This window comes from Canis lupus, chromosome 18 (assembly GCF_011100685.1).
Source record: "Canis lupus familiaris isolate Mischka breed German Shepherd chromosome 18, alternate assembly UU_Cfam_GSD_1.0, whole genome shotgun sequence".
Classification (NCBI taxonomy): Eukaryota; Metazoa; Chordata; class Mammalia; order Carnivora; family Canidae; genus Canis; species Canis lupus.
Genome location: NC_049239.1, coordinates 29980730 through 30005936, shown reverse-complemented (window position 1 = coordinate 30005936; position 25207 = coordinate 29980730). Strand labels below are relative to the sequence as shown.

At 36.3% G+C, this 25207-nt stretch overlaps 1 long non-coding RNA gene across 1 annotated transcript in view; it reads right to left on the bottom strand.

Moving 5' to 3' along the window:
* Nucleotides 1-20523, bottom strand: part of LOC111090808 — a 31380-nt gene extending 10857 nt beyond the window's left edge. The window contains exon 1 of the long non-coding RNA XR_005372934.1: nt 20314-20523. This is a non-coding gene — a long non-coding RNA (uncharacterized LOC111090808). The remainder of the gene's footprint in view (nt 1-20313) is intronic.
* Nucleotides 20524-25207: the final 4684 nt, after the last annotated feature.

Genomic DNA, 25207 nt, shown 5'->3' with positions numbered 1-25207 from the left:
TTAGCTAATGTTCTTTTCCTGTTCCAAGATCTCTTCCAGGATCCCATAGAACACTTAACTGTCAGGTTTCCTAGCCTTCCCGTAACCATAAGGTTTCTCAGACCTTGATTTTGATGACCTTGGCAATCTTGAGGAGTTAGATATTTTGTAGAATGCCCCACAACTGAGATTTGCCTCATGTTTGTCTTATGAGTAGGCTGGGATTGTGTGTAGTTTTTGGAAGAAGGCCATGGAGGTAAAGCTCCATTTTCATCATAACACATCAAGAGTATATATTCTTGACTCATCATCTGCCTAAAGGAATATTTCTTAGGTTTCTTTGTAGAGTTATTCTCCTTTCATCTCTTTTCATGCTGTACTTTCTGGAAGGAAGTCATTATGAGCAACACACATTTAAGGAATAGGGAATTATACTCAAATGCTTGAGAGCAGAGAACCTGCCTACATGTACTGGACTTCTTCTCTACAGCAGAAGTGTTTCTTCCACCCCCAGGCTATGGCCTGATGTTTGCATCCCCCGCAAATTAATGTTGAAATCCTAATATCCAACGTGATGGTATTAGGTAGCACCTTTAGGAAGTGCTTAGGTCATAAGAGTGGAACACTTGTGAATGGGATTAGTATTTTTATAAGAGACCCACAGAACTCCCTAGCTCTTTCCAATATGTGAGGACATAGAAAAGATAGCTGTCTATGAACCTGCAGACATAGAATCTGCTGGCACCATCATCCTGGACTTCCCAGACTCTAGAACTGTGAGAAATAAATGTTATTTATAAGCCACCTGGTTTATGGTATTTTTGTTGTAGCAGCCTGAATGAATTAAGACACTTTATTTCATTATATATTTAACCATTTATTTATATTAGAACAGATATTAATTTTAAACTTTGGGTGATCATCCAATACATAATTTATTTAGTTGCTTAAATTGTTCCAGCTTTGGTCATTAAGAGCTCTTTCAAATAGCTCCTATGGCCTTTTGACATACTCTTTTGGTTGTGTGTTTTTGTTTGTTTGTTTTAGTGCTTTCTTACTTTCTGGCACTAACAGATGACACAAGCTTATCCTGAATATCCCTATCCCAGTCCTAGAAATATGAACTCTGTGTGAATGTTGTCCAAATTTCAATTTTTTTAATATTCTGTTTAATGAATATTTCACTATTCCAAATCCATAGATATTTACATTATTTTTTCAAAAGTTTATTGTTTTATTTTCTGCGATTATTTATCTTTGATCTTCAGTCTTCCTCATTTTGTTATTTCTGTATGTCTTGATTTATAAGTCAAGCTTCATTTCTTCTATGTGAATATCTAGAATTTATTAAAAAGACTAATCTTTTTCTATAAGTAATTGGCAATGAGTTTGTATCCATAATGTAAAAAGAATTCTTGCAAAGCAGTAATATTAGAGACAATGACCTATAAGAAATTTGGTCATGAAACTTGAATTTTTAAGCATAAATTAAAGATTTATTACAAAATAAAAAAATAGTTTCTCACTGTCCATAATTCAAGAAAAGAAGGCTATGAGCCATGGGTGGGGCTGAGGGCTAAAAACTAGGCTCAGGAGCCCCCGATAGGCACTGGTTGACAACGGTTCATAACAGGTGGATGTTCACCAGGGCAACTGCTACCCGTTCCTTATCCACAGCTGCTTGCTCACTGCATGCTCCAGCACATAAGGCCTTGGTGTAATATGCATATATCTCTTGAAACACTAAGGAAGGGATTGTAGAAGCTTGGCTTTGATGGACAGGCCAATAAGGGTGGCCATGCTGCAGCGCAGAATGACATGTATGAAGGCCATGGCCATTGTGTTTTGGGAGTCACTGACCTGAACCTGGACTTGCTCTGTGCATTAGTGGATGCTGTGGGTCATTGACAGAGTGAATCAGATTGAAAATCTAGTACATCATTGCTATCTGGAACCTGCTTATCCTCCTTGCTCAAGGTCACTGACCACTCCTCAGAGTACTAGTAAATGAGGTAGTTAGTGTTCAATTAAAAAAAAAAAAAGTTTAAGAAATAATTCTCTGATTAAAATATCTTCCCAGCTTCTTTCCATAAATATAAATATATTTCAAGATACCTGTGTGGGACTTTTTTCTCCATTTCATATTTATGGAAATATTCATTAGGAAATGTTAAATTCTCAACTTGGTTTGGTGTTTTGTTTTTCCTTTTATCCTAATATTTCTATATATAGATATAAATGTTTACATATACAAATATTTTATATATAAATAAGGATACTATGAGGATACCAAGTCATCAAATAATTATATGAAAATATCTCTATTCCATTAGTTGTCAAGTAAGTGAAAATTAAAACCACAATGAGATCCCACTCTATAACTATCAGAATGGTTCAAGTTTGAAAGACTAAAAAGTAATGTAGTGGCAAATGGTGCAGTAGGAATTCTCACTCACTACTGTGGATAGGTTTATTGGCACAATTCCATTGAAAAACTATTAGCATTATCTACCAAATTTAAACATATTCAGGTATATGCTCTGTGGAAATAAGTGCACCTGTGGCCAAAAGACATGTAAGAAATGATCATAGCAGATGTAATAGCCCCTGTGGGAAACAAACTAAACATACATGAAGGGTATCATGGAGAAATTAATCATATTCTATTCATTCAATGCAATGCTGAACTATAATGAAAAAAATGATCAAAATATTAAGAGTTTAAAGAAAGCCCACATACTTTATGATTAATTTACATAAAGTTCAAAGACAGGCAAAGTTTATATATTCTGTTAGAAATCAGGAGAATGTTTTCTTTGGGTGAGAAGGAGGGTCGTGTTTAGGAAGTGCTTTGTCTATCTCTTTGGGTTTTGGTAACAGTTTATTTCTTGACCTTGATGGTATTTACATGAGTGTATTTAGGTCTATGATAATTCATAAACCTGTGGACCTAAAGTTGTGAACTCTTTTGTATGTATTTGATATTTTAACTTAAAAAATTAAAAAAAAAAACAAGTGTAAAAATAGGGGAAAAAAAAGAATTAAAAGATTTATAAGTGAGGTGGTATGTCTGTCTGTCACTGAATAGCATGGAATTTGCCTCATTGACAAATTGAAAAAGTGTTACTTGGAATAAAGATGAATTTAGGGCTTTGCCAGACAAAGATGCCAGAGGCATACTCTTTCAGAGGTAAGATGTGCTGCAGAGAAAAGGATCAGGAATTAAAACAAACAACTTCCAATACTCTGATTGGAAATGTGCCTGTTACAAGGACCTAAAAAGAATGCTACATTCCTCCCTTTAAAATAAGTCCTAAATACAGAGAACAGCAGTAAAAACAATAATTTCAAAGATTTTTCTTTGTATTTCCATATTTCATGTGCATTAATAACCATTTAATTTTTAAGGATTAATGATATTTTGATGAACACCAAAACAATTACTGATTAATCTAGTTATCAGAGAGTGCTTCTGCTTTGAGGTACTGCTTTGCAATGCTGGCATTAGCACAATCCATCTGGCTCTTACATTTATGCATAGTTAGACAGACGTGCATGTAATGTTGTATGCTGAACGCTAATAATGTGTTTAACAAATTTATTATTACCAAAATAAATGTTTTCACTCACTTGTTAAAAACATATCTCTTAGTACATAGGCTAATTTTTTTAGTCCTTCCTGAACTTACGTGAATTTGGGTTTGCTGTTGCTGTGAGTTTCAGACGTGCAGCAGTTTTATTTGTCTAGGAATGTAACATAAGTTCAGTTTTCCAATTTTTACTACCTAAGGCCTAAGCATGAGGACTATGTAAACTGTCAGTTGGACAGTATTCTAAACGACTTTAATAATCCCTGATTTGATTGAGTGATATAAATCTTCTCGTCTCATAACTGCTGAAGTGTGTATGATTGCTTGTCCCGCAATGCAAATAGCACTTTTGCCATTTTTTTCTAATTTTTCTAAATTTTGTTATTTTTAACATGAATAGTGCTTATAAATATCCAGATTCTTCTAATCCCTTTTTAGCAATAGCATCCATAAAACTATGTAATTAAGAATGATAAACAATATGGAGTTTCCTCAAAAAAATTTGAAATAGAATTACAATATGATACAGCATTCCCACTTTTGAGTATTTATCCATAAGAATTAGGGCAACCCGGGAGGCTCAGCGGTTTAGCGCCGCCTTCAGCCCAGGGCCTAATCCTGGAGACCTGGGATCGAGTCCCACATCGGGCTCCCTGCATGGAGCCAGCTTCTCCCTCTGCTTGTGTCTCTGCCTCTCCCTCTCTCTCTCTCTGTGTCTCTCATGAATAAATAAATTAAATCTTAAAAAAAAAGAATTAAAGTCAAAATCTAGAAGAGCTATTTACACCACTATGTTCTTTGCAGCATTATTACAATACCCACGATGTGAAAACCTCAATATCCATCCACTCCTCAATGAATGAAGAAAATGAGGTATATATATATTTATATATATATACACACATACTGGAATACTAGTCAAAAAATTAAAAAAAAGGAAATTCTGCTATAAGCAACACGTGGATGAACTTGAGACACTCTGCTAAGTGAAATAATCCAGTCTCAGAAGGACAAATACTACATGATTGTACTTGTGTGAATTATGTCAAATAGTCAAACTATATTTGATATAGTTATGTTTGATAGGAGAATCCCAGGAGCTGGGATGAGGGGAATGAGGAGTTACTGTTCAAAAGCACTAATTGTTGTTCAACACTGTGATTAGAATTAATATTATATTGTGCACTTAGAAATCTGTTAAAAGCTTAGATCTCCTGTTTAAATGTTCTCAGTACAATAAAAAAATGATAAGTCAAAAATTTAATGTGCATAAATTTCTGACTCTGAAAGCAAAGGACTAGCAGCGACATTTAGGAGTGCAGTGTTGATTATCTGTATAAAGAGCACTTTGAGTCCACTTCCAATCACTGTCTCTAGATACAGCCCTATCACTGGAACTAAATAAATACCTAGTCATTTGGACCACCATGTTATTACTTTTAAGAGTTACTTTTTTCTACCCACAATTTTGTTGGGGTTACAGATGAATGATGTTTCAGAAATTTATCTCTGGATAATGTATGATTATTTTCTAAAATCAGGAATCCTTAGGAGATTCTAGACTAAATATTAATTCAATTTCTATATCTTTTCTAAATGTATCTAATTACCTCCTTGGATCAAAATGATTGGCTCTTTTTGTTACGTCACTGATTGACTTTAGATCTCACAAAACAGTGAATTTCAAACCTATAACAGGTATTATGTTATATGATTTCACATAAATTAAAAAGAAGCAAGAGGAAATATACCTGGTTAGTAGGCATAGTAATAACTAAATAAATTCAAACTGATTGATGAAAATTTTTATTTAAAAAAGCTAGTGAATTTGGAAAGGGATTACATTTTCCACTTTGCATGGTGCTGAGAGCCAGGGTGATCAGGGTATGAAATTAAGCCCTTTGTTTACCAAATGTGTGACACTGGACAAGCAATTTAGTTTTGTTGTTGATGATGATTACTTTGTTGTAAAATGGAGATAACAGTCACCTCACTGAGTTGTTGTGAGCTGCTAGGGAAGAAATATATCAAGGACTTTGCATTCAAGTGGTATAGAATTTAAAAAGTGCAATTTTTTCGTTGCCTGCAATGATATACCAGAGATGAGACACATTATCTATCGCCTGTTCTCTCACACTGCCCGTGGTCAGCTTGGCAGCCAGACAAGGGAGCACAGGAAAAGCGGAGAGAGATTGGGTCTTTCCCCAAATGATTTAGAAGTCATTGTTTGCGATTGTGGTTAACCATCGGTTGTGGTTCTGGGGATGTGGGATGGATGAAAGACACTTATCATTCACATTTCTGCATATTATTTCATTGTACGATACCCATGTTTCTATTTTAGCAAATGTATGTGTGATTTTCATAATCAAAAAAGGGATAATCTGCCATTTTCTTTAGAGTATCACCATTTTCTAGAGTAGCATTAAAAATAGGAAAGACTCTGTGTGATGTCATTTGTAGTACTGAAATTTGGTTCAATTTTATCTGGAAAACAGTGTGAGCTCCTCAATGCATTTATATCAGTTGTCCTATCATAATAAAAAATACAAAAGGAAAACAAATCTGTACGACTACTAATGCCACTTGTAGGATGTTGAGAGTTTAGCTAAGCTATTCTTTGGCATCACAGCCTTGGCATCTGTTCTGTTGGGTCAGCAACCTCTGGGGACCTTACACTGACACTAAGTCCCTCAAGCAAGTGCACACTCTAGATAGCGGCCCTCAGAGTCACAAGCAGATATAACTTCTAGAACTGACTCTCCCAGGTGCCCTTCTAATGAGGCCTCTCCATCTCCTTGGGCCTTACCCTATGTGCCCCTTAGTTAAGATCTCATTAGAGTTTACCCAAAACCTACTTTTTTGGTTTGAATTGATCAATTGAGCCTTAGCTGGGAATCCCAAAGCACTCCACCCACAGACCCTAATAAGGGCATGTCCCCAACTCCTATGGCTCTTTCTGCCTGCACCTTGCCTTGACCTCCCTGTGTTGTCCCTCAAGACATGCCTACTACTTCCTCCAACACCTGTGAAATCTATTTCAATTTCTGTCATGGTCTTTTGTTGAACCACAACTTTCCATCCTTTACCCCAAGGCTCCACTTAACAAATGTTAACTTAAGAAAGTCATTAACATAGGGTTACTCAATGATAAACTTGGAAATAGATTAAATGACCAGTAATAGGGATCCCTGGGTGGCGCAACGGTTTGGCGCCTGCCTTTGGCCCAGGGCGCGATCCTGGAGACCCAGGATCGAATCCCACATCGGGCTCCTGGTGCATGGAGCCTGCTTCTCCCTCTGCCTATGTCTCTGCAATTCTCTTCTATGACTATCATAAATACATTTAAAAACTTAAAAAAATAAATTAAAAAAATAACCAGCGATAGAAATATGATTAATTAAATCATGCTTTACTTACCAGATGTAATATTATGCACTAATTAAATTTTTTTAAAAAGACATTTTGATGGTACACCAAAATGATTTTTTTAATGGTAAGTAGTTACTTATAATATAAAAATTCATGTACATAATGACTTAAACTATGTAAAATATTCATTAAAGACATGACTGAAAAGAAACCAATATCACCAAATGTAAATACTGATCATTTTTAGTTGATGAGATGTTTTTTTCTCTTGTTTATTGCTAAATTTATTTCCAAAATTTACACAATAAATATACTTTTTATAAATACATGAAATATTTTAGACTTTAAATAGAAGAGTTGTAATCTAACATAAGAGATAAACGAGGGGTGCCTGGGTGGTTCAGTCAGTTAAGCATCTGCCTTCAGCTCAGATCAGAGTCCTGGGATCCAGGCCAGAGTCGGGCTCTCTGCTCTGTGGGGAGCCTGCTTCTCCCTCTGCTACCCCTACCTGCTTGTGCTGTCTCTCATTCTCTCTCAAATAAAGAAATAAATAAAATATTTAAAAGAAAAGAGAGAAATAAACTAATACAGTCAAATCCAATATTTTTTATCAAAGTCCAAGAAAATAATGCCAAATACCAGTAAAAGTAAAATATAATGACAGCTATTAACATCATTTGGGCATGTATTAGATTATAGACAATGTTCTAAGAAATTTGCATATATTAATTATCTAAGTTTTGACAACCACCCTATGACTTAGTACTATGCTCCCCTTCATTTAACATTTTGGGAAGATGAAACAATTTATGAATAAGAAAACTGCTCAGCTAACAAGCATAGGAGTCAGGTTCCAAACTCAGGAAGTCTGGCTCCAATAAGCTAAACTCTAATAGGATAAAATAAGCAGTGTTTATGCTTAATATATTCCAGTATTCCTAATAATTTTTCTTACAAATGATAACAATAAAAAAACCACTAACAGTATTTTAACTTCAGGGCTTTAGTCGAAGAAATAAAGATTTACACGCGTATGTACACATATACTGAAATATAACCATAATGATTAATTTCTATGACTTTCTAAATGCCCTTTGTGAATAATTTACAATGAATCACTTATCCGTTCCATAAAAAGATAGGCATTTGTTAATTAAACCTGACTTTATTTACATGGCTTCTATTTTAAGGGTGAAATTTTGCCATACAGTTTGTGACAATAAAGTCATTCAGAACTTAAAGATGGTGACCTAAAAAAATGTAAAGATGAAATAAAATAAAGCAGAAAGATCCAAATATATTCAAGCATCCATTCTAGACAACTGAGTCTAGACACACAAGAATTATTATGTTAAGTCTCCAGTTCATTTCTTAATTTACCTAATGTGTTTTGTAAGGACCTTACATCACTAAACTCTCAGACAAACCTCCTCCTCCATTCTAGACGTGAATTTTTGCCAAAAAAGTGGTGAAACAATCTGAAATTTCCATTATTTTAAAGAAAGTTCCAGTTTTAATTAAAGGTATTAATGTCACATGAAAGAGCTTTCCTTTAATAAACAATTCATTACCACTTCACCTTGAGTCTTACTCAAAGCACACACGTTTCTAGATACACTTGCCTTGAAAATGCTCTAATAAATCCGGGGAGTGTACATAGAATTCTAGTCATAGCTAATTCTCAACTACTAAATATATTACCTGTCCTTTGTTCAAAAAGCAATATGACATTGACATCAGAAGGTTATGAATATATTTTATGTCTGTAAACACCTTCAATGATATAGAGTAGTGTGTGGGGTGGAGACTAAGAGTCTCACATCAGGGCAGCCCAGGTGGCTCAGTGGTTTAGCGCCTGCCTTCAGCCCAGGGCATGATCCTGGAGACCTGGGGTCGAGTCCCATGTCAGGCTTCCTACATAGATCCTGCTTCTCCTTCTGCCTGTGTCTCTGCCTCTCTCTCTGTGTCTCTCAGGAATAAATAAATAAAATCTTTTTTAAAAAAAGAATCTCACATTAGCTCTTTGGAGTCATTCTTTTGAATTATTTTTCAAGATCTAGTGGTTTTACCTCATTCACTAAAATGAAGTGGCTCAGCGGTTGAGTGTCTGTCTTTGGCTCAGGTCGTGACCCCAGGGTTCTGGGATCGAGTCCCACATCTGGCTCCCCGCAGGAGCCTGCTTCTCCCTCTGCCCATGTCTCTGCCTCTCTATCTCTCTGTCTCTCATGAATAAATAAAATCTTTAAAAAATAAAAAAAAATAAATAATTTTTAAAAATAATAATAATTACCTAATGGGGCTCTAGTGGGCTGAAAGAGTTAATGAAGCTTCCAAGCGACACAGAATCAGCAATGTATTACTTATTGAAAGATTCAAACAAACTACACATTCCCCAAATGGTAACCTTTATAGAAATTTTACTTCGGGTCAGTACTGAAACACTGATCTCAACTCCCTGAGCAAAGCATTAGTGCCTATTCAAACAAAAATACTCACTATTCAGGTAGACAAACCTTGCAGCAAATCCCCCCAAACTTCTAGTCCTGGGAAAAAACAAAGCTTGCAGAAGAGTTTCTGAGGCATTTGACCCACCGTATTTTTTCTTTCTGATATTAACCTGTGTTGATGATGCATCATCTATGCTGCCAAATGATACTTAAAAAAAAAAAAAAAAAAGATTTTATTTATTTATTTGAGAGAGACAGAAAGGAGAGAAAGAAAGCATGAGCAGGGAGAGTGGAAGAGGGAGAGAGAGAGAAGCAAGGGGGGCCTAGCAGTGGTGGGGGCTTGATCCCCAGACCCTGGGGTCAGGACCTGAGCAGAAGGCAAATGCTTAGCCCAGCAAACCACTTAGGCACCCCACACAGATGGTATTTTTTGAATTTTTACTGACTTTATTAAATACTAGGGATATAGGGCAACACACAATTGTCTCTCTGCAAAGACGTGAAGAAACTCTGAAGTCGAATTCTTTAGTTTTGTGATCCTGAAAAGTACTTTAATTATTCTGGGCTCTGTTTTGTCATTTTTTTATGATAGCATGGTTATTTCTTTTCTTTTTTATTAAAGATTTTATTTATTTATTTATTTATTCATGAGAGACACAGAGACACAGACAGGGAGAAGCAGGCTGTCCCCAGGGAGCCCAATGCGGGACTTGCTTCCAGGACCCTGGGGTCATGCCCTGAGCTGAAGGCAAACGCTCAACCACCGAGCCACCCAGGTGCCCCCAAACCATGGTTATTTCTGTGCCCTTTTCTAGCATTACTATTTAATTATTCCTACTGGATTTGTGTGTGTGTGTGTGTGTGTGTGTGTGTAACACATGTGTTTTCTAAATCCTATTTTCACAAGTTCAACATTCCCTTACTTAATAACAAAATTGTTCTAAGTGATAAACTCCCATTGTTATGTATCACATCATGTTACACAGAGGCAACATTGGTCACTTTGCTTGAAACAGTGTGCCGGGAATCATTTTTCTTTGTTGAGGTAGGTATACTTCTGTTCAAAACTCTTACTGTGCATCTACTTTGAGCACAGCACTCCAGGAGATGAAAACAAAACAGCATATACACTTAACGCTTATAATCCCACTGTAACATTGGATCAGAAAATCAGAAAAAAATCAGGTAAGCATTTACATGATACCAAGTGGTGGGGGAGAAAGACATATGTAATGTCCACAACGGTGGCATTGTCATGACACAGACATGGATGGGAATTTTGCTTTTCTCTCCTGATTGTGTCAATTTAGGAAAATAATTAATCTCACTTATTCTGGGTTTCCTCTGCTATAAAAGATAGAGGATAACAACTGAATTGTATGTTTTTATGTAAGGACTAAATGGGGTAATGTATAAAAAATGTTGGTGAATCACAGGTGAATCACTGGTGTATAAAAAATGTTGCTTGTGATTTTCCCAATTTTCCCCACTAGGATATTCTCTGCCTTCCTCATTTTAGTCAATGGCAATGACCTCCTTCCAGTTACTCAGTCCAGATCTGGACTTACTGTCTCTGTCAGACACACCACATCTCTTGCCCACAGAAAACTTGCTTGATCCACTTGCTCTATTACAATTACTGTGGCCTAAGGCACCCGCATCCCTTATATGTCCTCCTTTCTGCACAGTTTATTCTCAAAACAACCATCAGAGTGACATCTGAGAAATGTCTGGGCAAGTCATTCTCTGGCTTCAATCATTTGACCATCTTCTCAACTCACTCGAGTTGAAAATCAGAGTTCTTCAATGGCTTATAATGTCCTGAATGATGAGACTTTCATCCTCAACACCCCACCCCTTTGCTCTGGCCCCACTCTCTACCATTTCACATCCCTGATTATTACAGCTAACATGGCCAGAGGTCTGAACATGTCAAGCAAATCTCTACCTCAGGATGTTTGTTCTTACTTTTCATCTGCTTTAAGGATTTTTACCTAATATTGGCATAGCTTGCTTCTTTCAGGTGCCAGCTTACAACACCACTCTAGTAGAGAGCTCTTTTCTGATCATATCATTTACATTGGTCACATGTCCATTTTCCTTACCTGCCCTTAATTATCTCCATTGTCCCACCTGACAGTCCCACCACACAGCTGACTTAGGCTCTGTCTTTTCTACAGGTAATAAAACTTCCATGGAAGCAAGGCATTGTGTCTGTTTTGCTTTCTTCTGTATCCAGGAGTCAAATGAATGTCTGATAGAGGGTAGGCACGTGATGAATATTTCTTCAAAGAATAAGTAAGTGAATAGATCGTGTGGTGGAATGTATGTTGGCAACCATGTTCCATGTGCAAAAGGAAGAATCTAAACAAAACAATTCATAGGAGAAAGTAACTATCTTTATAAAAGCATATTTTGGAGAAGAATCCAGATTTCTTTTAAAGATTTTATTTTATTTATTCATGAGAGGCACAGAGAGAGAGAGGGGCAGAGACACAGGCAGAGGGAGAAGCAGGTTCCATCCAGGGAGCCCAACGCGGGACTCGATCCTGGGTCTCCAGGATCACTCCCTGGGCCGAAGGCAGCACTAAACCACCAGGGCCACCCGGGCTGCCCAAGAATCCAGATTTTAAAAGAACTCGTTCATCAGTGAAATCACCCACACATACACTGAAATAATGTCTCTTTTCTAAACACTAGTAGAGTGCTAGCACAGAGAAGATGCTCAATCTCCTAGATGGATGGGGGAAGTGAAAGATAAAGGTGGGTGGATGGAGGGATGGATGAATGGATGGGCAGATGGATGGATAGATGTATGGATGATAAAGGAAATAAAGGAAATAAACTAAAATACTATTGAGTCTAACATAAGTGAAGACGAATATGGAGGCATACTGGGTACCTTATTACTATTAGATAGTCATGGACACAGTAAGGAACTTACTGTCAGAAACTTATGATAAAAAGCAATTTTGCATAAAATAGGTTTGCAAGCTAAGCCACACTAGCTTTATTTCGTAGGTCTGCAACCTTATATCTGAATAACTATAAGTACATTTCTCAACCTCTACACGCCTCAGTCTTCCCATCTGCAAACGTAGGTATTCATGCTATTGTGTTGTCATAGGTCTTAAGATAATGCATGAAAGATGCTGAAATAGAACAGGTGCTCACAGAGAGTAACTAATATGATGTGGTGAGGACAATCATTGCCAGCACTCTGTTACCTTTGGTAAACCACCCAACCTTGAACTCTATAATGCCCTTTAAAAAGAAACTTAAAAACTCAAAAAAAAAAAAAAATTCAAAGAACTCAGTGCAATGTCTAGTTTTTGTTTTTTTTTTTTAAAGCAAAACTCGTTTCATAAAATTCCACATTTTCTGAACTGATTAAGTAATGCACTACTTCAGCTAGTTCCAGGTTAAAATATTTCATACCGGTTAAACAGATGCTTTCTAATCAGACTTGTGTTTCATTTCCTGCTCTGCCACACGCACCTGTTTGACATTGGGAAAGTTAATTAACTTTTCTCAGGCTCAGTGATCTCATCTCTAAAATAAGGATTAAAAATGCCTCTATCTTAGGGTTATTTCGAAGCCCAAAAAGTACATTTTCTACACAGCTCTTAACCTTATGTAAATGAGCTTACATGCAATTATTCTTCACAACAAACTATGAGGTAAGTAATACTCTTATCCCCATTTGTAGAAGACAATAGGAGGCACTAAGTGAGGAAGTCATTTGTTCAAGGACACAAATCTAAGGAGGCCAAGAGGCTGGATTTGTACCTGGAGAATCTGACTCTAGAGTACTCGGAACCACTGGGTTGTGTTGCTCCTCCATGCTTTCTTTGTAGGAATATATAATGACATTGAAGCCATTTCCAAAAAGAAGGTGGGGAGGGGGGTGGGGCAACACTTTTTTATATTCCTGGAAACCAGCAAAGGTCCCACGTGTCCTACCGTCTTTGGAGCGCAATTATTTTTTAAATGAAGGCTACGTTCCTAAGAGTTGGAAACTCAGGATAGGGCAGATTGTTTTTCCCATGAAAAATTATTTTTTTTTAGAAAGTATTTTCAATATCATTTCAGAATTCAGAGGAATAATATGATTTACTGGAGTAAGCTGTGGTTTTCATTTAACTGTTGGATTTTATCTACTCTGTAATGTGACAGATATTCATACTGATATGTATAATATCTGGGAAAAATGAGAAGTGGCAGGTTTTGAAGGAAACCATAACAAATTTAGTTTTATGACAAGTTGTCTATGGTCACATTCTGCCATTTATCAGCTCTGTGACTTGGGATGATTCCCTTCACCTCTTCGATCTTCAGTTCCCTTGTGTGTAAAACCCAAACATACACTTCAGAGTTGTGACCCATCGGGTGACATAAATAAAACAGTTTTCAAAATGTAAGCACTGATGGGCTGTTAGCACGATTAGTGACAAATCATTCCAATTTCAGTTTTGAATGCATGGCCTATGCAACCCATGAACTTGACTTTACATCTCCATCTTTGGGAGATGAACTTTTCCCTGTGTAGGAGTTCCTTAAAAATACATTTAAGCCAGGGAATTTGAAAGAAAGAGTAGTCTGTTTCCCCCTCGAGAGGTATTCATCTAATATTTGACACACAGTCATGGCTCTTTACACATAATATATGGAACCTAATTTAGCTTTTCCTTAATGACTCATGATTAGGAGAAACATGAGTGCCTGCACTGAATATCGTATAGTGATCCCGACAGAGGCAAGGAGAGTGAGTGAGCATCTGCTGGGGTAGAGTCTCAGCTTTCTGGTACCATTGATCATGTTGTCGCCCATTTCATCTCCAGTGCCTAGGATCTTCAGTACTAAATTTAGCTTCCTGCCAATTCTTCTGACTTATTTTCTATAATCTGCTGTGGAAGAAAATATTTCAGGACAAGTGCATTAAGATTATTATAACAGAGTCATTAAGTTTAGAGCACAAGTCAAGTCTTCTGAACTAATGCATGCAGGGGTTTTTTGGGGGGGAAAAAAAAAGATTTGGATGGTTGGTGAATCTCCATAGAGACTGCGTCCTAGTTGATTCACTGATTTTGCACAAAATCTTATCTCCAGGTAACTGAGGTATATAATATATGCCCCAATATTGGCAACATCAAATATCTTGGTATGCTGAAAAAGTTTATGAACCACTCTCATGAAAGGTTATAAACTACTTCGGAAAAATAGACCAAGAGCTTAGGCTTCATTATTAATACTATTCAGTTACTTTGTGCCAAAAAAGAGGACCAGTGTTCATTTAGAAATGCTCTGCTCCAGCTCAATGTTGTTGCATGAAGACACCAATCTGGTTTTTGTATCTAGAAAAAGAAAAAAAAGAAAAAAAAAAAAAAAAGAAGAAGGAGGAAAAGGAGGAGGAGGAAGAGGAGAAGAAGGAAGTGATTTATTTTAGATATGTACGCTGCTTGCTTCAAAAACAAAAATTTTTAGAAACTGTAAAGATCATTTTCAACACATTTAGATATTTGGACTTAATATATGCCAACAATCTTCTGAATTTTAAAACAAAGAAAGCAGGAAAACATTTCAATTAAAAATATATTAGATAATTTTAGATTACCTGGAAGAAAATCCCTCTTGGGGCTTTTGGCACATGTGTCTGTGGCACATGCCTAATTACTCCTTCTACATAAAGGAGGAGGGCTTTTTTTAGCCCTACCTACAATGTGCTCTTACTTTTCAGTGGTGTGTTTAACCACAGAAGTGTTAGGCACCTTGAATGTCACGTTGCTTTCATTCCAAACAGAGAAGACAATGAAAGAGTCGGGAAGTGTACGCAGTTCAGTTGTCTGGCCAAGTTCTGCTACCGTATTTGTTTTTCTACAAATTCTTCAAGTTTTTTTTGTTGTTTTGTTGCTACACTCTGTGCTTATCTAATAATGGAGTCTTACAAAGTAAATTAATGTTGTTTGTCAGGATTATTTTAAAGGTACAGCTTCCTGTGACTCATTTCCATTACAAAAATAGCTTGAACTGTAGGAATGAGCTGAAAAAGTTTGTGGATAATCAATGGACCAAAGATAAAAGCTTTCTCACTAATGAGAGAAAGAAATATTCAGTTCTGCTGACCCACGGTGGGTTTTATCTTCCTTCAGGAAAAGAAAAGTGACTTTACTTGCGTTTACTTTTCAAGGGGCTCTTAATTCTTAAGCATGAAAGATTTTGAAAATCATTGTACATTTTTGAGGTCAGTATATTCTCAGAGGATGTGGGGTTAACCTAACATATAATAGAACAAATGATATAAAATTATTAACGTCATGAATCTTTCCAACACAGAGATATTAGTCTATTTGTGATTTGTCAATAATGGAGAAATATCTCCTTTCTTGTATGTTAATCATTCCTATGATAAAAGGTAAAAGTTTTAATTAAAAAAAAAATTAAGATGGTGGATGGATGTAGGTGTGATGATAGCCATCCGTGACCAATTTTGGTTGAAAGATCTTTAGCCACCCTTGCAGAACACAGCTGTTAGTCTTATCATGTGCATTGTTAAACAGTATTTAAACAAGTGTGAATGTGAAGTGATGAAAGAAGCAGGGATATTGAGTTGCTCATTATTTTCCTAATCTCTGCCTCTTTCCTTTCAGAACACAAGCAAAGTGACATTTATCATATATCATAAGCCTCTTGGAAGTACAGAAGAAGAAAGAGAGGGAATGAAAATTGCGGGGGAAGAGTTAGGCTGAGGCATTCAAAGAATATTTTATTTATTTAGTACATTAACATGTAATATTAGTTCAGGTTTAATTTTTGTCTTTAATTTCTGCCAGAAGTTTTAAGGCTTTGAAGTGTGAGGTTAATAATTTCCAACTAAGGTCAGATAGCTGTAAAATTACAGCTACAGAAGTTACGGTTTAAGTTATAGCAAAGTATGAAAATAACCCTCCTACTTTTTCCATTATTTATTACTGAAATGTCTATCGTAGTTTTACAATTGAGCAATTCTTGTGCTGATTTATATCATTAATGTCTTCCAAAATACAGCTATTATCAAAACAGAATTTCTCTGGTCCAATATCTCCATTTTTCCACTCTATATTAGCCTATAGAAATAGCATATAATCGAAGCCTTCAGTAATATCCAAATTTATCATTCCATTCCTATTGACCATTTCTTTCCTTCTCATATACACCTGCTCTTCAATGAAGTGAAGCTACTTGCCATTCTGTAAATATACACATCCTGTGTGCGTGTGTGTTGGCGCTTCCACCTGAAATCCTCATACTCTGTATAGCAGCTCATCTCAGCTCTGGCTTCTTGTTAACTCCTCTTTTTTCTCATTCATTCCACCAGAAGTAATCAATAACTTTCTTCCCTGAACTGTCCTAGTGCTTCAATTCTTTCAAGCGGCATGGGGCCTACTTAATTTATATACATAATATATAAATATATAGGAACATATATAGGTCATATGTGTATATAGGAATATATGTGTGCAGGTGTATGTTTCAGTGTTAGATCTGGAGCCAAGGTTTATTTCTTGGCTTCTCTCCATAATGTGTGAGTATTCTTGTATAAATTCTTTAACCTTTCTGTGCCTCGATGTCCTCATGTAAAATGTGATTGATAACAGTACATAGTGTCATTATGGATATTCGGTGAAATAATATAGGTGACAGTTTGAGGATTGCATCTAGCATATACCATGAGCTCAAATGATGTTAGCTTTTCTTCTTAATCCATTTCACAAATCTGTATTATTTATTGCACATATTCCACATGATTTTTATGTGTTGATATAGTTGCAATCAAACTGTTCATACAAATGCCCTCATGAGGTATTTACGCATAGCGCTCCCTTCCCCAAAATATAGTTTTACATCTATAAGGAGTTTCAAACAATTACTGTGAAAAAAAAATTAAGTTGATACAAAATTTTATCAAAAGCAAATATCACTTCACTAATAGGCATGTGAGAAAAGAACACCCAAACGCACACATATGTAAGACCATCATTAGGACTAAATGCCCAGAATGCTAGTGTGAAAGTATCAGCCCATACAAAAATTTAAAGGAAGCCTACAAGGTTCCAGATGTTCTGGAAGTGAAGTGACACCACTGAGCTCTGGGTGCGGTGGTACAACCACCCATTTCCCAACTCTGTCATGTAAAGGCTGCCAACAGAGCTCCATGTCTTCCACAGGAGGACCAGTGCTTGAGGCACCTCCACACCAGAAACCTCCACTGAATGCAGATAGCCATAATTAGAATCAATTATCCATGTGTAATGGAAAGACAATGAATACATTCTTGTCTTACATACTCACTTACCTCAGTTCTAACCCAACTCCCTAAGCCACCAGCTGGGGTTCTGTCCCCTGTCCATCTCCTAATCTCAGATCTTCCGCAACCCCTAGAGTCCTTCCACCATGCCCTCGAATATACTTACGGCCAGTGACCAGCCAGATCTTTTATCCTTTAAACCTCCTTTCCAAACCCTCATTGCTGTAACACTTCTGTGTGAATCTGAGTGACATGGCCCCAGGGCTCTCTGAAGGATGACTACTTATTTCTCTCACACCACATACTTTCCACGTTGGGAAAGTGGGGTTGGGGCTGGAGGTGGAGGAGCATTGCTCCTACTTGCTTCTCATTCCCAGCCCCAGATGACTTCTTATCACTCCTTGCCTTAATAAGCTCAGGCTGCTATGACATAACATCACAGAGTAGTGACTTAAACAACCAACACGTATTTCTCACAGGTCTCAAGGCTGAGAAGACAAAGATCAAGGTGCCAGTTCTTGGTGAAGCCTCTCTCCTTTGCTTTCACGCAGCTGCCATTTCATTGTGTACTCATGTGACCTCTTTCTTGTGCACCCAAAGAGAGAGAGCTCTCATGTCTCTTCTTATAAGGCACTCAACTCATCATAAGGACACCGTGCTCATGACTTCACCTAACCTTCTAAGGCCCCAGCTCCAAATCCCATCACACTGAGAGTTAGGGTTTCAACAGAAGAATTGAAAGGTGGACACAAACATGTAATTCATAACTCTCCCTTAAAGCCCAGTGCTTTTGAAACCCATGTTATCTGACGATACTACATGACATTTCAAAATATTGTGCTCAATCTAAAACATTCACTGAAGTATTACCACCTGAGTCGTTCTCCTCTTTACTGCCTATAATTGTTGCTTATTATATGGTCTTCAGCATCAGGTAGGTTCAAGGGTCGTGCCACGGGAAACTTCTCATCTGGCCATCCTTATAAAAAATTTATCTGAAAGAAATTTTTCCTCCTGCCTCTTTATTCAACTAGTCTCATAGTCATTTCTAGACTTTTTTTTTACTTCCAATAAATATATGACATCTCAAATCTTTTTTAAAAAAAGATTTTATGTATTTATTTATGAGGGACACACACAGAGAGGCAGAGATACAGGCAGAGGGAGAAGCAGGCTCCCTGCGTGGAGCTTGATGCGGGACTCGATCCTGGGACCCTGGGATTACAACCCCGTTGAAGGCAGACACCACCCAGGTGCCTCTTACATCTCAAATCTTGATTTAAAGAATCCTCTCTTACAAAGTTCTAACATTTCAACTCACTGACTTTGCACACATCTAAACAATTCCTTGACTTCCCTGAATCATGCAATTCATTAAATTTATCACTTTAAAAAAAATATCTACCACCATCCCCAACTTGCTGTCTGCAGTGTATCCTGTACACAACTTGTATTCCTTCGTCCATCACCATAATTTCTTGCTCAATACAATCAAAACACAGAACCCACTATCCCTCTGGCTTTCTCACTTGGCAAAACCCCAACTGTGATTACATGCAAAACTTCACCTAATTTGCAGAAACAAGCGCTGAAACTGATTTGCCTTCTTTTAAATGTATAACTACAAATTTGGAATGCATGATCACAGGAGCCTGTCAATAACACTTGTTTTCACTGGTAATTCACTTTTCTAGTATTAGAATAATTCTACATTTTCTCCTCTCAAGGAGAAATTCTCAGATTGACTCTTGGAATTACTTCTAATTCTGCAGGGATATTTTCTCACATGTGTTTTGACATTGTGATTTCTTCTCACTTTATTTCTAAAGATTATATTGTATATATTCTTTCTATTCTTATACTAAACATTTCTAACTCATTGCTAATATCTTCCATTCAAATGTTTTTTAAACCTCTATTTATCTGCTATTTACCTCTCTCTGAATCTCTCCTCTCTCCCCTCATTATATGCGGAGCCAGAGAAAATAAAAACATATGTTCAGAACATCATCTTGCTCCAGTCCCATTTTTTCTGGATTCATTTTTTGTTTGTACTTGAACATAATCATATGTGCATAGATAACCCTTACATCTATATTTTGAGCTTTGATATATCTCCTGCCCTTCAGAATCTGCCTATTGTACATCATTATTTAGATTTTTCTAAACATATCTTAAACTCAGCTTATCTGGAGACAAACTAATTTTCTTCCTAAACATGCTCTTCTTTTATAAAAAAAATATAAATTTCAAAGAATGCCAACATGATCTACCCATTGACCCATTTCCAAAATCTAGTCTGAGCACCACTATTGATGTCTCCTCTCCATTGCCCTCACTTCCCACCATCAATCAATCCCAGGTCACTATCATATACTATCATGTCTCACCTGGGCTATGGAAACAACATCTAATTGGATTCTCTGCTTCTGGTCTTCCTTCCCTTTGGTCCATTTTTCTCGGTACTTAGAAAGGCTATTCTAACATAAAACTTTATCAATTTAATATTCTAGTTAAAAGCTTCAAGACATTTAATGCTTTAATGCTCTTAGTCCACCAGGAAAAACATTATTGATTATCTAACCAACAGCCGTCTCTCCCATTTTTCTGGCCAGCAAAACCTATCTCCTACAATACTCACCGAGAATGCCAGATAAGTCCTTGCCTAGGTGTGCTTGCAGCATGAGAGTCAGCAAATAACTCAATCTTGGCCAACTGAACTTGAGATATGACCTATTACAGAGCTTCTCACAAACATTTTCACCATGATAAAATGAGAGTGATGAATAAAGATTATTGTATCAGCTCTTACCGCCCCTTCTGGCTCTGTTCTCGCTTCTCTGCAGTCTATTAATAACATGGCAGCGATTTAAAAAAGGAAGCCCTTTAAAAGGAAGTTAAATCATGACACATCTCTACTCACAACCCTCACTTAGCTTCCTATCTCACTCTAAATGGCAATCAAAGTACATAGAGTAGCCTATAAATTTCTTTATAATCTACACACCCTCATTCTTGCTGATGCCACACCTAAGATGGTAGCCCACTAGCTATGAGACACGTAAGTGAGAAGTGAAATACAACCTGTATTTTAAAGAAGGCTTCAAAGATTTGAGATCATAACGTTTTTAAGACTTATTAAAAATGATTGAGCAGGCTTTGACATACTTAGACATCAGCCTAGTTTCTTCCACACCCTTGTTGGCCACCCAAACAAGCAGAAGACAGAGGAGTAGGAGAGAAGGGACAATTGCGGGATTCGTATATAAGTCAAGTGCAAAATGGAGTGCTGTGTGTGTTCCTTCCCTATCACCATGTAAGATGCCACATCCTAAAGCCAAGTGAGGAGACTTCAAAGAATCAATTATAGAAATCGGGAATATTTACAAAAATGAGAAACTGGTATCTTTTCTTTAATTTGGACATCCACTAATGCAGAAGACTTGCTCATCTGTTTTCTATGGTTATGTAGCGGAGAACAGATTTAGACAGAGATGGCCAGATGTGAAGAAGGGATGGCAGTGAACAGCCTGTACACATACTCCTCTCCCAACAGGAGGTGACAAGCATGAAGGTTTGTGTGTGTCAAGTGAAACTGCTGAACATAGCCACAGTTGATAAGTCTTGCTGTTGCTTCAACCCAGTTGACATAATTGGTGTGATTTCCCAGAAAAAGAGGCTGTGGTACATTCATCTAATGATGAGAGTCAGAATAGGAGTCTGGTGAAGAGGTTCTTATTGAGCTAGATCTCTCTAGTCAGAGAATCATGCAGTGGTTTTTGTCTTTTTATTTTTCTTTAGCAGTGCACGTACCCACTGAGAGAACTAACTTTTGAGTGTCTACGACATAAAGGATATTGACAGGGATTCTTTGCCAAAAATCCTTCCCTATGGCCCAGAGTCTGAGAACCTTAGAACCAGAAGTGGATAAAAGGAGTGAATAAGATTACTATCTTCCCAAACCATGAAAGAAGGAAAGAAATTTAATTAGAATAGATGCAAAATGGAGTGATAACTAAGTTAATTAGGGCTCCTTAATAATTAAAATTCCACGTCATCATTAGATCTGAAAACTGCGATTGAATCCTGAGAGTACAGAGATTTTACATATCATAATAGGTGGCAAAGACTAATATAATACAGAACCATTTAAGATTAGTATCACAATAAGTTTTCATATTGCCCAATAAAGCAATCCTTAGATAGTTGCTTTGTGCTTATATTGCACCCTCCTTCTGGGGAGCTCATTGGGTTTTCTCATTTATCAAATAATCTTAGTTCATAGAGGGAAGAGGTCTGAAAAAGTTTATTTTCCCCAAGAAGATAATGGGGAGAAGTTAATTAACCCAACTAAAATTACAGGCTTGGTCATAAGCTGTCCTAAATATTTTACTCATTTGAATACCTACCCTTAGAATATAAAGAAGACAGTGTTTGTATAGATGTTGTAACAGTTTCACTCTTACATAAGGAATTCTCAGACATTTTTAGTGGAAATAAGCTTACTATTTTAACTTTTTAATCCTTAGAAATATGAAATTTTAGAAATCACTTCTGTTTCTGGATGTGTAGAGTGAGATTGTATCAGACCAATGCTGGTAAAATAAACAACTACTTGAAGGATTCTGGGGCTCTCCAAACAACCAAGACCTGAGGGAGTAGGTAGGAGGGAAACACAGAGGGAGGAACATGCCACTTAAATCCTCTTTCCCTCTAGATGCATTTGTTTATTCAAAATGGGGAGGGGAGGTTGAAAAGATGAGTCATTTCTAGTGGTTCCACTAAACTGCAGACCTAGAAATTGGGCATCACAGCTGCTAAGGTAGGAAGGACGCATAAAATAACTCAGGCCTTGACTTGAAGAGCTGGAAGTTTATCCCTTTCAGAGGAAGACAACAACATCCCTTTCAGAGGAAGATCTAGAGCTTCTAATAATCTCTCTAACATTTAATTAAAATTTTCCAGTACTTAATAAAAATTATCCTGGCTGCTTGGAGTTATTAAATGGAAACATTAAAATAATTGTGACTAAAAGGTTCAACAAAACAGACAGTGAGATGGAGAATTTCAGCAGAGAATGAGAATCTATGACGAAAAGGTTAAAAACATGTAACTGGAAAGGCCAACATCTAAAGCTATGAACATATTAAATGGATATGATGGCAGAAGGGTACAGCTGAAGAGAGAATTAATGGCATGGAACATGGGTTACCAGAAAAGATCCAGAGTGAAACAAGAATTGTCTGGTTTGTTTGATTTGCCACTAAACAGAGAACTAGAGTGGTTCTCAGACATGGTAGGCAAACTACTACCTCCACTACTAGTACTTATTACTACTCCTTACTGTTGCTACTATTACTACCACTACTATTATTTCTACCTTAAAAAAATACCAGCTAACAATTACTGAACACTCACTATGTGCTGAGCATGACTAAACAAACTTTTATGTACTAATCCATTTGATTTATACTAGAATTTTATTAAAATAAAATAAATACTGTCCCCATTTTATAGATGAGAAACTGGAGCACAAAAGACTAAGTAAAGGATGCCCAGCAGGTTCAGTGAATAGAGCATGTTGCTTTTGATCTTAGGGTTATAGTTTCAAGCCCCATGTTGAGTATAGAGACTGGTTAATAATAATAATAATTAATAATAATAATCAAAAGATTAAGTAAGCTGCTTGGGATCACATAATTAGTGAATAGTCAATATCAACTATTTTTTATTTTTTAGAGACAACATGTGCCTGAGGATGGGGGGGGAGGGGCAGAGAGACAGAGAGAGAGAATCTTAGGCAGATTCCACACCCAGCATGGAGCCCTATGGGACTCCATCTCAGGACCCCGAGATCATGACCTCAGACAAAATCAAGAGTCATACACTTAACCAACTGAGACACCTGGGTGCCCCAATATTAACTCTTAATCAGCTTATTCTTACTATACTGATTCTCAGAAAGGTAAGTGTTAATAAGCTGATGAAAAGAAAGCAAACAAGAAGGTTTGGAGAGAAAGAACGTAAGAGAGGAGGGGAGGGATGCCTGTATTAACTACTTTGTCAGTTATCTTTTCAAAGTTTTCCATTTATTTGTCTCTGTGTTAGTAGTCAAAATGACCAAAGTAAAATCTTGATCATTTTGACCATATTAGTGTAGGATGGAGAAGGGAAAAATGGCACCTAATCTAGATTCCTAACTTTATCATCCATAATATTATTTAACATCATCATAATTTTTACAATTTTCAATGACAAACAATGAAATGTTAAATTTTTACTGTGGATTTTTGTCCTTGGAATAGACTCACTTTTCTATAACTTGTCAGAAAGGATAGATTAATGAGCTAATGTTGAGAAAGCATATCAAATGCAAAATAGACATTTGAGAGATTTTCTACAGATTTTATTAAAAACAAGTAGAGAGAGTTCTATGGAACACACATAGAAAGTATGCTGATATTGAGTAGTGACAGTATCTTTGAGGTTCCTAGCATCCCCAACTTTGAAACAATTTACAGTTTTTGAAAGTTAAAAAGTCAGTGACAAAACAATTTGCATTTCTACATTTTATGCTATAAAAATGCTAGTATTTGAAATACTTCATCACAGTGTTTAAAATTGTGAGCTAATTGAAAAATGGAGAGAGCTACAAGCATCACATAGATAATCTATTTGACTATAAACATTTGGGGTGGGGAATATAGAGGTTTAAAATTGCCAGGTCTCATCAAAGAAATATATTTTATATCACTTGCAGCCTCAATAAGTATCTTGTTAACCTTCCTAAAGTATCTGTTCACTTTCAGGTTTTTAACAAATTGTCCAATACAGAACATTAAAAAAAAAGAGTAGAAATGTTCTTAGAAAAGTGCCTGAGAAAGATCTCTTTGACTTAACAAATAAATATTAATTATATTCATTGTATTAGAGATTCTTAAGTCATTTAAAATATACTTTCTAAAACAGTTTAAATAGGAAACATGAAATCAAATGAATAAAGGTCACTATATTATAAACCTAAATAAAACTAAGCGTGCAAATAGGAAAGTAACATTTAATTATACAAATGGGAATTAGAAAAACAAATGAAAGACAACATTTTACTTTTCATAGTTATCAGGATTTTAGATATACATAGATATTTAAAACATGAAAAATGATTTAATTGTTTTTTAAGCCTATCCATAACATTCCAACTATATTTTAAGTCATTTAATGTGTTAATGATAATAACTATTATTAATACTTTTTTATTATTAATACTTTTTAAGCTTCTGCAAATCCTAAGGTCAAAAGAAGTGATAAAAGACAGCTTCAGTTGTGTTTTGTATCTTCTAAATTCAAACTTTTGATTAATAATACTCAGAATCAGTAAACTATTTAAATCTAACAAAAATACTCACTTTTCTAAGATTTTCCTCCAAAAGCTTGTTCCTTCATTTAGAAAATGTTTTTGGGAGTCTACTATATGCCAGTAACTTTTGAGACCCTGGAACCATAATAGTGAATAATCCAGGGAAAACCCTGCTATC